The 16606-nt window shown below is 36.2% G+C and overlaps 1 pseudogene; it reads left to right on the forward strand.

Annotated features, from left to right (window-relative positions):
* Positions 1 to 1046: 1046 nt before the first annotated feature.
* On the forward strand, positions 1047 to 10521 carry LOC149165842 (protein RER1A pseudogene; annotated as a pseudogene).
* The last annotated feature ends 6085 nt before the right edge of the window (positions 10522 to 16606 follow it).

Raw genomic sequence — 16606 nt, forward strand, 5'->3', positions numbered from 1 at the left:
AAAATTATTTGTTAGGCGCTGACAAATACCAAAAATAAAATTCCCTCCACTAGGGGAATTATGTCCAATAAGATCTCGCTCAACAAATTGAAAATTAAAAATAAGATTACCAGAAAATTAAAAAATTATTTTTGAATTTACGAGAAAATAGAAGTATTAAGCATTTTCTCCCAACATTACTTGAAATTACAATACACTCAAAAAATATATTAAAATTCAATACACTTTGAAACAAGGCGATTACTATAATCCAAACACAGAACAGCATCCACACCAGAGATTCCAGGACCCTACATTGTGGAACAGAAGGCAGAAGCACCTATTTTAACTATATCATTGCTAGAGGTAATAGATCTACACTCAGATCTAACTCATAATGCTGTTATATGCAGATTTAACGGCTATTGGCCCAAAGCTGATGCACTACACCATTGGATCTACACATCATGGACACCCAATTGTGAAATATATCTATGCCCTAAGGGATTCTTCATAGTCAGATTTAGCACAGAGCTGGAACGAGACAATGCCATTAACGAGGGGCCCTGGTTCTGGGGCAATGCTGGTCTCTTTCTCACACCCTGGTTCCCGGACTTCGACGCCAATACCATGGTAGTATCGACAATGCCAGTCTGGGTTAGGCTACACAACCTACCACTGCATTTCTAGCACCGAAAAGCTTTAACAGCCATTGGGAACTTCTTAGGAAAATATCTCAAAGTAGACGAGGACAGAGGATGCCGGGGATTTTCACATATGCTAGAATATGTGTAGAAGTGGATCTAAGCCAAGGACTCCCAGATCATATTACATTGAATTTCAATAATTCACTGTGGACGCAACAACTTGATTACGAAAACACGGCTTTTAGATGTCGCAGATGCTTGCAGACAGGGAACCTACAATATGCATGTCCACAGACTTGTAAGGAGCCAAAGGGGAATAAGAAATAACAGAAAAAGCCAAAAGGCTGGCAACACACTGAACCAGTGGAAGAGGAGGCACTAAACACAGAACCCACAGACATATACAGAAGCCAGAAACAAATGGAGGAAGAGAACACCGAAGGGCACAAACCTGAACCAAACAACATGGTGCGGCAGCAAGAAAAACAGTTGGAAATAAGTGGTGCCAAACAAGCACATAGCACCGAAGGATCAAATTCAGACAAAGAACAACCTGTGAACATAGAGGACACCCAACTAGCCATAATTGTCCCCACTGCCAACACTGCAGGATGGCGAAAAGTGGAGAAGAAAAAAGGGAGGAAAATATAGGCCGGTAGACACAATTATCATAAATTTTGCTGCATTCCTTTCTAGTCTTATACTATTCTGTGTTCTTATTTCTGTTATGCTGCCTGTTATTACAGGAACAGCCATTTGCATATGCTTCGAGCATCTACAAAATGTAATTTTATCAATATGAATAAAATTACGATTTTCTCCTAGGGGAAAAAAAAAAGGCGATTACTATAATCCCAAAGAAATAAGGGAAAAAAAAACTCACTTTAACATACTTACAATTTTCATAATGTTTTATATTAAATTTATAATTAACCATCTAAAGAAACCACTTTAATCTATTTGTAATTTTTATTGACATTATTAAAGTGTCATAATTTTTATTTTTTATTTTTAAAGAATCTCTTTCGTTTCCAATTTGATGGATTTGATGTCAGATTTAAATTTAAAAATTCTTTCTATGTGCTATTTTGTATTATTATCTATGAAAACATTGAACCATCTAAGCAATTTTTCATTTAAATTTTTATTAATCGTATTTATAATTTCAAATTTTCAATATGGTAAAATGTGATTTTATAAGGATTATAAATTTAGTTTAAATTTTTATTAATTATATTTATAATTTCAAATTTTCAATATGGTAAAATGTGATTTTATAAAGGCTTATAAACTTAGTGATGGGAAGACAGGCTGTCCTCTAAAAATAATTTTGTTTTCATGGCTTGTTTATAATAACAAAAATCTCACCTGGACTAATTTACAGAAAAGAAGATGGCAGGGACCTGCCATATGCATAATCTGCCTTTCTAATACTGAAGATAACATGCATATTTTCTTAAATTGTCCACTATCTCAGATTTTATGGAAGAGGATGGCATTGTACTTTGGTTTTCCTGTAGCTTCTCATCCCTCCATAACAGAAGCATACGAATGGTGGGCTACATAGAAAACTATTTGGCATCCCATTCCTTTAATTGTAAATTGGTTCATATGGAAGTGGAGAAATAAAAAGATATTTCAGAACAGCAAGGAGGATTTTGGGCATATATTTGATAAGATAATCCCCTACTACTATTCGATTCTCCCAAACTTCCCTCAACAGATGATACAGCAAAAATCAGCCACTGATTCTCGTCAGCTACTTATTCCATGGGCACACTTTGATGGAGCAACAAAAGATGGAAAGTGTGCATGTGGAGTTTACATCTGTCTTTCAAGGGAGCTACAATACTTCATGTTTTGGAATGGTGGCAAAGGATCAAATAACAAAGCCGAGGCCATGGCCCTTCATGGCCTGCTTATCTTCTGCTCTTTTATGGACATCGGCCCCATTAACATCTATGGGGATTCCAAAATAATCATAGAACTAGTGAAGGGGAACCAAAATATAAAAAATGACAACCTTTCTGGATGGATAGGCAGGATTAAATCCCTATGGAAGCCTTCACAGTTCCCTATCACACATATAAAGCGGGGACAAAATGAGCAAGCGGATAAGCTATCTAAAAAGGGCATGCAGTCTTCAGATGATAAGTGGCAACTATGTATCTCTGTAGATCATTTTACATTCGCCATACAACCTTTTTCTATGCCAGGCATTTAAAAGGACAAAATCTGGTATGCATCTGGTTCCTTTATTTTGGAATAAGGTCTTAAATAGGGTCAGGCAATACAATTACTCTTATACAGGTATATTCTCCATGTTTTGATTAGATCTATAGACAAATCTCATACCGTCTTATTTTAATATGGATGTAATTATGCAAATACTTGCTGATTTGGATATTATGCCGGGGATATAGCCTTTACATATGTATATGGAACTTTTTATATATTGAAAATAATAATTTATTAAATAATTTGCGTCAGAATATTTTTTTCGTGTTAGAATAGGTTGTGTGGTAGGATTGTTTATTATTTTATGTATGTAGTTATGTACGTAGTTAGTATTAGTATAGTGAATCACCTTTAAAAAAACACTTTCACTCTAACATATTTACAAATTTTATTGGCACAATTGTCAAGAATTTTTATTTTTATTTTTTTAATTTCGATGAAACAAATTTTTCTGTTAATGGACTGCATGTCAGAGTTAAAGTTAGAAATTATTTCTATGTGCTATTTTGTAGATCTAAGAAAACAATGAACAATTAAGCAATTTTTCATTTAATTTTTTATCAACTATATTTATAATTTATAGTTTTCAATATGTTAAAATATGATTTTATAAAGGATTATAAATTTAGTGAATAATAATTTATTAAAAACTTTAAAATATATATTTTGATAATAATGATACAAAATATAAATGATTTATTAGGAAAATGAATTTTTTATATATGTTTTTTATTTTATTAGATTTATAATATAATTAAATAAAAAGAAAGGAATTACTCAAGATAAAATGATAAATAAAGTTTTTTATATTTAAAATTATAATTATAATTTTAAAATTGTTAAGTTTTATTAGCACAATTGGTTGAGGATGGGTCTAGTTAGGAAGGCGACCCAAGATCAAATCTCACGGGTGGTCATGTCTGTGCTAGGGAGACTAGACATGCTAACAAATCCAATCAACTTAGGATTGGTGAGGCCCAAGTTGGGTGCAATCTCTGGGTGACTTTGACAGAGGATTAGACGCCCCTGGGTCATGGTTTCTCAAGCCCAAGGTCAAGCCTAGAGGATCACAGATAACTTCAAAAAAAAATAAAAATAAAAAATATATATATATATATATATATATATATATATATATATATATAGATATATATATATATATATATATATAATTATAATTTTAAAATTAAATATTAATTCATCTTATATAATTTTATTTTTATTTTTGTAAATTTGGTAAGACTACATCTTCATCATGTCCAATATATCATCCCGATCGCAGCATGGAATTGAACTAGTGACTTCACATCAAGAACTGCCTTAATAGAGCACCCGATCACTAGTGGAGACAAGTGGCTACGTTTCTAGTTCAACATAAGAATCAATCTACAAATTTCCAGGCAGATGTAGTCTATTTAGGATTGGAGAATCAGTTCAAGAACAAAAGATCTTGTGAATTAAAGTCAAATGATAGGTACTATCGTGAGAAATAGATAGTTGGATGATACAGGTGGCAGAGCTTCTCAAGGATGAAGATGAGCACACAAGTGGCAAAATATCAAGAGTCAAAGTTCATTTCCTTGATTGATGGACAATTGACAACTTATTAGAGACAACAACTTAGCAACCCCAAATTCCAAGGCAAAAGATCAACAAAATGAGGATCAAACTCCAAAATTTTAGGCAAAAAGATTAAACATGTGGCAGAGCTTGTCTTGTTTCTTGAGTAGTTAACACATCTTCAAAGAAAATATTCAGATCTCCAGACAACAATATCAACAACAAACTCCAAATTTCCTACAACAAACTCCAAATTTTGTATTTATTTTGAGGTTTATTATTAGGATTTGTTTCCTATAGTTTGTAACGACTTTAGGATTAATGTTTTCCTATATATTGTTTTATTTGTAATATAAAAGGGTTGGATTTTGAGTCCTGAAAGACTCTCATATTTTTGTAAAGTTTCCTATTACAGAGTTTTTAATCAAAGGTTTATGGCTCTATGTTATGACATAAATTGTGTATTTGTGAGTGTTTTCGAATGATTACATAATATTTTATGCATATATTTGAGGTAGTGTAGGACATTGGGAAGGGCTACGTTGAATATCAACCTCCCTAACGTCCCTCTACAATGCTATTTTCTCTACTAAGTAAAAGATTAAAAAAATTGTTTAATTGATCCCCCATAAATCATTAGATTGTTGCTTCTATGCTATACTTGAATGTATTTTTGTTCATTGTAAAAGGTTCTCTACATGTTTATGCTCTTGTTAGATTATTAGATATTCAGGGAGGATACTTGATTATCTAATTTCTCTTATGTTCCTCTATCGAAACCTTTCAAGATATGTTATTCTGTCATAGTTGAACGCTAGCACTTTTATCAGAGCTCTGCAAGAGAGGGCTTTATTTTTTAAGTCGATATTTGTGACACATCAACAACCACCTATACAAAAAATCCTAGATATGGCCATTATGTTTCATAGGTTGTTGTTTAGTGACAGTGAACAAAATTAAAAGTCTCATAACACTTGAGGGAGCGCCCTTTGGTTTGAGGGCCATCTTGAACCTAAAGTTGGTTGAGTTGGTTTCTCGAATTAGTTTCGCAACCAAGAACTACCTTCAAGAAATAGATACACCATCCCATTAGAGGAATCATGTGTTGGTATGAGAATTCATTCAAGGTTCTTAAGCTCAAGGAGGTTCAACAATATCTTGAGGCATGTATTTTCTTTTTTGAATGATGTTCAAGGCCCTACAACCCATCCTTAGTAATACTAAAGCTCTTGATGGAAACTAAATTGGATTCCAGACACCCCTTAGAGAAGGTTTTTGTTATGGTTTTGTGGTTTTTGTTATGGCAATTAAACCTGAGTAGCAACGTCTATAGCCTGAGGCCTGAGTGTTTTCCTTCCCTAACCATAGTGATAGAGAACCCAATGACCTTCATTTGGGGCTTGTTACCCCACAACTGTAACTACTTTCATGACCACCCTCTCTTGGGTTGTGGTGTTGCTACTTGCATGAGCTCTCTTGCTCATATCCTTTTATTCAAACATGTTTTTCTAATTCTGATTCAAATATACAATGATATTTCCTCACATCACTCCTCAGTGCTTTCAAATGACTCGGTCATGGTATGTGAATCCTATTATTTACATCTTATATTATACATGTAGTTGCAAATGATACATCATGCTTTTATGCACATGGTCACGGTACTTTGGTTTAGTTTCCTGCACTTCACTTGCTATGTTATGTTCTCGTGTACGGGTTTGATACTTAAACATGGCCTTATTGTTTCTAGTGTAGTTTTGGACATGATAAACACTAAAGTATGATATGATAACACCTTCTAACAATAAAAAAAATTATTTTTGCTCATGATATTACGGGATACATAATTTTACTTTAGATAAGCATCATCACATCTTGGGTCAAGTCGTACCACTAGAGAACGAGTTAGGATAGTGTGTTTCAGTTGTAACCATACTTAACACTTTCCATCTCTTCACTTTTCATTTAAATTCCAATCATGAACCATTATCATTTATGGTTGACTTGTCAAATGTCATTTAATAGGGTCCAACAAAGCAATTGAAGACTCCATTATATGGAAGCCTAAGTTGAATAGAGCCACAAAGACTATAGGTGAAAAGTAGATGAAAAGGTAAAAAATTAAAAGATAATTAATGTTAGAGCTATTCCACCTCACCAAGAGAATATTACCCCAAGTCCTATGCTTATAATGCATATCTAGAGAATTTACTAAGAAAAAAAAATACATGCAATATTTTTTCCTATTGAAATTTTGGCTATGACTAAGTATCTTATGTATCAGAAGAAGTTACTCAATATGGAAGCCAAGAGGCTTCCTAAAATTACTTCTAACTCTAGCCAAAACACTCACCTCTGACTCAAGTGGGGATGGCATAAGGATGCCCAGGCCTCACTGGACCATTGGGGGATAAATGGGGAGATCATCTTGTAGAATAAGAATATTGTTAAAATTATTATTACTTCCGAATTTAAGGAGAAATTGTGAGGCAATAAATAGTTAGAGAGGAAAATGAAACTAAGATATTATAAGGAGGTGATCCCCTCCAATCTCAAAAACCAAAAATATTATTTTGCCTTGACTAGTGTTGGAGGGGCTAGTTGACTATCCCAGTCAAATCGACTTAGAAGAATTGTATTATCAGTCGATCGACTCCCGAGTTGAGTTGACTGACCATGTTGATAAATGCTTGTACTTGATTATATGTATTAGTCATGATTGGATATTGAGGATATCTAATATAAGTATTGATTTGTTGGTTCTTCGCTACTTTGTGTCTCTTCTCTTTTCCTTACATTGCATATGATTATGTAGTTTCTTGATATTCCTTCCTATTGGAAACTAATTCATACTTTCTGCTAGATTACAACATTGGTTCCATTGCTAATAGTATTGGACCTGAATACTGACAATATGCATGCATAAATGCTAACTTTGGAAGAGATACAAGCGTGGTGGTAGATGAAAAATAATAATTACCTAAAGAATTATGCCAGAATGAATAGATTTTTTGTTGTAGAAGCTAGAGCACACTTCTTCACGAAAGCGCACGAAATATTTATCTAAAAAACCCCTCTGAGATCAATAAATTCCTTGACCATGTAACTAATGCAACATATAGAACCTGACGCTCGAATAACACTAAAGTTAACAAACAGAAGAAGAACAAACTTGCATGAGTGGGTTGAAAATATCTTAGATGACTTCTTCAAGGAGTAGACAATAGAAGAGAGAAATTCTATTGAAAGAATCAAAGCATAGTCTTTCGACGATTTCCACGATAATTTCTTTTGCAACTACTTTGTTACACAAGTTTCTCCTCATGTAGTGGAGAAGCCAAGGCGCTTGATTCTTGTAACCAAGCGCATCACAACTATTTTGATGACTTTCGATTTCCTAGTCGCCATCGGCATCTCTGGGCATTTATTTAATGTTCATCCTTATCTTCATTTCCTTAATAGAGGGAGGGTGATACCAGGTTTTCATTAACCACATGAGACTCCACATCAGTAGCTAAGCACGACATTCTTTACCCTGCAATCCTAAGAGCCATTAGCAACGAAGTCGTTATTTTTAAGTAATTATGTTTATTACATTGATTTATTAGATGGGTTGTGTTGGATGTAAAAATCATTTTATTTTGATTTTGAAAATCTAATAAAAAACAAGGTTTTATGTTTTTTTGGGCTTAGTTTAATTATTAAACTTCGAAAAGTGTGAACCCACTAGTATTTGTCGTTACCTTCCCTCACTAATACTCACAATCTATCATTACCACAATTTATAGTGGTTATAATTTCAAGGGAGACGTCAACCAGTAGCTGTTTAAAAAATATGTATTAACTACTTATAATTTCAATGGGTGACTACTTACTTCATAGTGCTTATAATTTCACGGTGGACGTCAACAGGTTCTTCCTTCTGGAACACATATTTATGTACGTGTTATGATGGAATGTTCCCCGCGATTCTATTTATCAGAATTCTATGCAATCGCAGCTGCCTAATTTGCCAAACCATGCCATACAGACCAGAGAACAAATAACACATCAAAAACCAAACAAATAACACATGAGAAATTAATTAAGATCAGAGAAAAGAATTGAACAAATTAAAATACCCATATGATTCCTTGCGCCAACGCATTGGTCCAAACTTCTAAATGGAAAAGAGATGAGAGAAAATAAATGAATGCTGCAACATTGTATCACTCCCAGACCAGGTATCGCTCAAGCTTTCTGTTTGCAGAGATTTCTGGTATAGCTCCCGGACTCGGAAAATAGCCACACATTGTTCAGAGATTGGGTTAGTTTATCGTATTCAGAGATTAAACCAAATTAAACAATTGTGCGTCTGGTTGTTGGATGTCCATTCGACATTAATTAGTAGACGCCAACAGTCCATTCCACCTTAATTAATAAGATGCCGACAGTGGCAGTCTCATTAATAAGACCCCATCCGGCACTGTCCATTTCCCATACACAGTCAATCAAGGCAGCAGGTTTGTCTACCAGATAAATTCTGGAAAATTTCCGAGAGAGTTGAAACTGTCATCCATACCATCCCTACCATACATGTGTATTCGTCCTTCACTAAGTCATCATTGGCTTAGTGACTTGTTTTTAAGAATTGTCATTGTATATGTCCATTGTTGGATTTTGGAAGATTAGTTATACAACTATAGGGATAAACTATCCCACTTATAAATGAGTATTAAATGAGTGGGGTTGTATATGTTCATTGTTGGATTTTGGGAGGTTAGTTATCCAACAATAGGCATACACTGTTGCACTCATTTAATGCTCATTGGCAGGCTACATATTTGTTGAGTGAGACCCAGGCCTGGAATTTGACGTCGTATAAGACGTAATTTGGGTTTTAAGATTATTTAACGACCAGTCCAAATTTTTCCTTGTGAAATTTGGTGTCCCTTTTATATCTGCAACCTATCAAAATGACCTCTGATTTCAAATTTAAACCATAAAAAATTATGATACCTCTACCGTCTGAGGGATTCCACTTAGCATAAGTTTAAATACAACAAAGTCTACGACACTTAATCTCTCTAGGGTCTTCGTATTAAATCCGCAACTCCGCCATAAAGCATAATTGCATTGAACATTTATACCTGATCATCCATATTTCCAACCATTGTTTTGCACTCTCAAGCTCTCTGGCGTGCCCGTACTAACTTCAATATAGTGAAAGCTGATTAATGAATATTCAATACCATATCACAATAATTTAGTGCACCCAGATTGTGTTCCAATGTAATATTTCTAAAATATAATCCTGGGGAAACGAGGTTCCCCAATCCCCATCTTCAACTACGCCTCGCACCTAGGGGCCCTTCCCATTTCCCACAGGGTTCTGGCACCATTGTGACTCCATCTCATGCGGGGAAATTCCCTTTCGGCTGTAGGCCTTTGGATTGCAGTGTACATAGTAAGTGTATATCACAACGTACCATCGAGCTTAGGTATATACACAACATTTACGCTCTATGTCGTTGTTCATAGGGAGGAAAACGTTGGTGAGGACGGCGTGGGGACTCACCCTCCTCTGCCATAGCCAGATAGAAGAGCAACATTTGGAGAGGTTTTCAGTATTATCTGGACAAATCTACTCGGCACATATTGGGTAGATGGTTGGGGCTTGCCATGATGCAGAGCATTTATGTTGTGAGAGCTTTTTTCATAAAGGGGTTTTACATAGTTTCTTATAAACTGGGAATTTATATATTGAATTTATTAATAGGGTCATGGAGGGTCAATGGTTGTCTACCAAACAATCAAACCAATTCAGATCGTGCATTTCGCGAATGCACCTACTTGAGTTTAAATTTTGGTACTCTATAACAAAGGCATTTTTTATTGCTTTCGCAATTACATTCTTCTAGATATTTGATGTGCTGGTATTTTGGCAAAATACCAATATTATTATTCTATTAGATTGTATTTTTCATGCTAACGATGAAGTTGTAGGTATATAATGCAGATGATCAAATACAAATATGTACCATTTACAATTGTGGAAACTCGGAAGTGTGAAGAAGACATAACCTTCCCTTTTAAATATGATGTGCAATATGTTTAAATGTCAACTAAATCTCCCTCCATGCTACCAAATTTTGTATTGATTGATTTTTCACTTTGTTATCTATAAGTGAAGGTGCTCACTGATGTTGTTCACATTATGGGTGTTGCAGATTTATGTTGTTCGCATTGTAAAACCCGTGTGTGTATAAGCCTTTTGCCCAGAAGCACTTTACGACGGTCAAACTTTGGAATAGTATGGACTCGTTGTATAGTACGTACATGGAATCATTCGAGTGGCACGTAGTTATAAGGGTTGTCAATGGTTTCGGGGTTTAGTTGTTGCATGTCTAAAGGTTATAGAAACCTACTATAGTGTACCATGCGATAGAGTTTTTTTTGCTTATCATTTTGATCTTTATTTGAAAAAATAAATAATATATACATTTTAAAAAACATGTAACAAGAAAAATACGATAAAACAATAAGTAATAAAAAGTGCAATAACATATATAGACATGTTATTTTATTAATTAATTGAAAATAAAAAATGGCATAACTACTTTTGAAATTTTCTATCAACCCTCTATAGTGACTATTATTAAAAATATTTGGTGGAAGTTAATTTATATTGATAATTAAATTAAAATTCTCTAATCTGTATTCTAAACTAGAAATAACTAAAGTAAAAACAAAACATTAATAAAAAATAAAATATTAAAAAGTATTTTTTAAATACATTTAAAAAATCAAATATTATTATCACACTTTTATTAATATATATATATATATATATATATATATATATATTTAATTTTAATTAAAAAATATTAATATATTACAAATAATATATAATTTTAAAAAACATGTAACAAGAAAAATCCGATAAAACAATAAGTAATAAAAAATGCAATAACATATATAGACATGTTATTTTATTAATTAATTGAAAATGAAAAATGACATAATTACCTTTGAGATTATCTATCAACTCTCTATACTGACTATTATTAAAAATATTTGGTGGAAGTTAATTTATATTGATAATTAAATTAAAATTCTCTAATTTGTATTCTAAATTAAAAATAACTAAAGTAAAAACAAAACATTAATAAAAAATAAAATATTAAAAAGTATTTTTTAAATACATTTAAAAAATCAAATATTATTATCACACATTTATTAAATTATATAGATATATAGATATAGATATAGATATAGATATAGATATATATATATATATATATATATATATATATATATATATATATATATATATATATATATATGTTTATAATTTTAATTAAAAAATATTAATAAACATTAAAAAGTCCCAATTAGACCTCAGACCGTTTGGTGTAGGAGTCCTAGCAGTGGGTCGTATGGTAATGCCTTGACCGCGATTTCGCACAGAGGCAAGTAAGATAACTCTATTGGTAGCAAGGGTGTGACAACTGCAGTGAGTCAAGGAAGGTGCATGAGAGGTTCTAACACAAATGGGTTGAGATGAGTGCGCCCCTTGGCAACCTGTAATAGTACTCGGATGGGAAGGGAACACATGAGCAAAGATACATCACAAGCTAGAAAGCAAGTCAACTGGCAATCCAAAGTGATGGTTAAACCAATCAACACATTTCAGTAAGATTCATACATACTCATACAGAATAGTCTATACATGCATGCGTAAGAAAGCAAATACAAATGTCATTTAGAGTAAACATGATAGCTATAATACAATACAACATATGCATTAAATGTGCTGGGTCTTATTCTATAAAGAAGTATTATTTCCAGTCATATAATACATCCATGTCTAACCACTAGCTCCAATAGTGGAACGTTACAGCCACATCTGCTTGCTCCTCCAAAGAGATGTACTAGCTCCGTGCAGTGGAGAAGCCAAGGAACGTTACAATACTGTCCAAGCTCTCTCCAAGATAGTCTTATCGGAATCTTGGCTGACCAAAAGCCTATACAATGAGTTATGAGGGACTATTTATAGCAAAGGGTGGGGTGACCCTTGACATTCCCCTTTGTGACAGTTCAACTACCCTCATGACTCTTCACCTACTCTATGACTGTTACATCCAACTATTGACACTTGACTTACACTTGACATGACTTAACATTACAATGCACATGTACCCATGTGAAACAAAATGGCTTGAGCAAGCCATGCTAGACATCACTTTGACTTAGAAAACCATGGAAGTCCAACTCCTCAACATCCTCATGCTGATCAACAGTAACATATTGATGCCAAGATCGGTAGTCCTTGATGGTGTCTGTGTGCTCCACGGTGACATCCGTCTGAAACCTGACTCTTGCCTCCATAGCATCCAGGTACATTGCTCAGGCTCCTCTGTCCAACTCGTTTGAAAGCATGCACATCATTGTCTTTAATGTGGCTGGGCCAACAACATACTTATGCATGATGTCTACACTGAGAGGCAAGTCCGGGCTGGTGGCGATGTGCATCAACTCATCGAAGTATGAGTCAAGCTCTAGTTAGACTTGTTTCTTTGTCTTCGCTTGGGTGAGAGTTCCAAGTGATGGGATCGCATGTGTGTGCACCACAACATCCATACTCTTGAATACTCGTGCATGGGAAGCATGTATGCTAGTGATGAACTACATGAGCTCTTCATAATTTCGAATCTGACTCCGGATACGTGCCTTCAGCTTGACCGCATTGGCCCTCATCATCTTAGGCAAGTGAAGTGGGGCTCCCTTGTACTTCATCTTCCATGTTTGCATGTCATCAACAACAGCATTCAAGTTCATCAAGATACGTACTCTTCTAGCACATCGTTGATGCCATTCGTTAAGATGGATGACTACCTTGTGCACAGTACCAAACTTGGAGTACAATGCTCACATAACTGTGTCAAGGGACAATACGTCATATAGTATTTCCTTCTTCAGTTCAACTCGGGCAGACATTGTCACCAAGTCTCCCCCTTGCTTAGTTATTTGTAGTTCTTTTTCCATTCGCTCATTCTCAGCTATTAGAAAGCGGACACTTGAGCTAGTGGCTTCGACATGCACTCTGGTTGCATCGGCCAAAATAGTTGGATGTTGCACACATTAGTCACGATCACTCATTCCTAAACTTGCGTAGGAGACGTATGATCCTCCGGAGTTGACACTTTGCGAGACTGCATAACTCTGTGTTGGGATTCGTCGAACAAGATGTTGTGCATCTCTTCTTCCGACTAATCCCCAAGGATCTCAGTGCCTCCTTGGTCATTCGAGACTTTCTCATCACCTGGATGCATTGAAGCGGGTGAGTCGACCTCTTGGTGGTGAGGCATGAGGTCGGTGTCCTGTTCCAACTCCTGTTGCTCCATGTCTGCATCCAACTGTTGAAGTGCTTGTTCTATCACATTAGCAAAGTCTTGCCCCTGCGATGGTTCACCCTGTTCGCTTGATGCCAATTGTTCTAATGAATCAACTACTTGTATGGACACTACTTCGTCTGTTTGCACATGTTGTGCCCCCTGTTATATCTGCTGCTACTGTGCTTCCCTCTCTTGTTCATGCAGCTCTTGTTCCTTTCGGAGTTTCTCCCTCAGCTCATGAACTCCTTCTCTACTTCTTCCATTATCTTCTTATCCTTCTGCCTTTGTGCAATTCGTTTGTCGGCCTGGTGCCTCTTTGCCTCTATAGTCATAGTTGCTTGCACTACAAGTGGATCTACTCGAAACTTGCAGCTTTGCTCCTCCTCCATGTGATCAACAATCTTCCTCTTACCTTTGTCGTGCACTGGTATGCTTGCCTCTGCTGCCATTGCTGTCACTGGTGTTTTTGGTGCTCTCTGTGATGTTGCTTCATGTTGCTTCGCTAACCACTCCATAGCGAAGCCTACCTATTCATTGGGTCTAGAGAAGTTGTAGCAATATCTCCATGGGTCCTCCTCGGCCCAATGAAACGCCCCGTGGATCTAGTTGAATGGAAATCTCGTGCAGTGATATTTCATAATGCAATGTGGGTCATACGGATTGTAGCTTTGGAGGTCGAGTGGGTACTTCTTCATCTTTTCTGCTTCGACATCCGCTTACTTGATACTCTCGATCTCATATAACCTAATCCACAACAGAAGAGCAGACCAAGGTGCCTTCTTCTTCCGATGCAGTCTAGATGTCAATACTGTCGAGATGTGATATACTACTTCCTATATGACAAGTAAGTCCAAGGAAAAATTTGGTGGAACATACAGAGGCTTCTTTGCGCTGAACATTCAGATGAAGGTGCCAGACGGTGAGGCCAACCGATCAACAATGCCTAAAAATGCCTCCATTGCTTCCTTTGACATGTAGCGTGGATCTTGTTCAAATATCATCTTGTACACAGGGGTGAAAAAATGATCGGACAACCATGTGATTACTCCTCTGAAGCTGCATTCGGACAACAACTTGAAATATGTGTTCACAGCAGTCTCTGTCGGTGACCATGCCCACTCCAAACCCAGGAACTCCTATCGGGCACAGACTGCATCTAAGATGTAGGCGGACATGTAAATCTCTGCATGCATACCTCCGGGTGACTGTCAAGCCTTTGTTACTTGTTCCTTCAGCTGATGAGCTAATATGCTAGACCAGTTACATGGTTTTCCTTCTCTAGCCACTTGGTCCAGTGCGATCACCCAACTCTGTGGGAAGGTTTCCATGCTTTCTTGGCCATACAGTCGACAAACAAATATGACCAAGTATTGGTACGCCTTCGTCAGTATCTTCGTCTTATAGATCTGGTTGGGTGTCAACCTGAATCGAGCCAGCTCCTTTACCTAGTTCTTTAGAATGTATCTAGAGTTAGCACTGCTATTGGGTAAGCTAAATGGAGTCTTCATGACAGTCTCGTGCCCAGAAGGTCTCAAGCTTCGTCCCACTGATACTGCTCAAGTTCATCGTCTCAGGATCAATGTGAGAGACGATCCATTGTATCATGTCCGCGCATGGGAACACGAGGTATCTGCATGCAATCCGGTACAGGTTGAGCTTGTGAATGTTCATGTATGTAGGTTTTAACCCCGTATAGAAATTACCTGCATACGAATTCTAAAACATAGAAAATAAATAATGCGAGAGCAGAACACATAAAACACATATACACAAAGATTTTCCCCTGACTCCCAAAACTGGGACTACCAGCTTGATTTTTCATTATGTTCCTTTCAATGTTATAATACATATTTATACATGTCGAAGCATCCAATACCATGGACCGAAAACCATCGCGTTCAATACCATGGATCAAAAACCATCGCATCCAAAAAACATGTGCGAAAATCATGCACAAAACCATAGGTGGGTTCGCCCAACCTAACATAGGGTCTAAACCAAAATTTTCTAGGGCACTGCCCCAGACCCCATAAAGTGGGGTTATGGGTGCCCCTCAAACCCCCTATTAACTACATGGAAAGAATATAACACAACCCAACAATGTACACCTGAAAATCTTCGAGGCCTTCCTCAAAAGTGTCTGCAAATGCTTCATTGACTTCTTGCCACTTCAGTTTGATGTCCCTATCTAGATACAACTTTGTATATTCATACATCGGTAGACTAGAGGACACTCGCTCAACTGCTGCTCCAACTGCATTTCCATCACTGTCCTGTGATCATGTTCTCTTGGAAGCCATTGATCTGGTATTGCTAAGAGATAGATGAACACCTGAAATATCTGGAGACAAGCAACATGCATGGATTGAAATATGTTAGCGAAAACCAAAGCAAGTTCTGAGAATGACACATCGCATACCTAGGAAAATGATGGGAAAGATTGCACAATTTCTTTTGGGAGGCTGAGTGATTGGCTGCCAGAACTACACAAAAGGTAGTCTGGACTGTCTGGGAGGCAAGACTAGCTACTGCACAATTCCAACTAGGAGTGACTGCAGGCTCAGGGACTGCATTGCGCAATTTTTTGGGCCAGCAGTCATTGTCCCTTAAAAATGCGCAAAACAGCCCTAGAGGATAGTGCTAGGCAGAAATGCGCATTTCTAGAGAGGAAGGTAGAGCCTTCCTTCCCCAGATTGCACAATGTTGTCTCACTGAAGGCAGAATCCGGGCCATGGTTGGCCCGACTTGCCAACAGGCAATTGAAAGCAAATATGACACTAAATGCATGGTGACACTAAGTGAAAG

Source organism: Pinus tabuliformis, chromosome 5_1 (assembly GCF_031772625.1).
Source record: "Pinus tabuliformis cultivar Carrire ecotype Pingquan chromosome 5_1, CPIR1, whole genome shotgun sequence".
Taxonomy (NCBI): Eukaryota; Viridiplantae; Streptophyta; class Pinopsida; order Pinales; family Pinaceae; genus Pinus; species Pinus tabuliformis.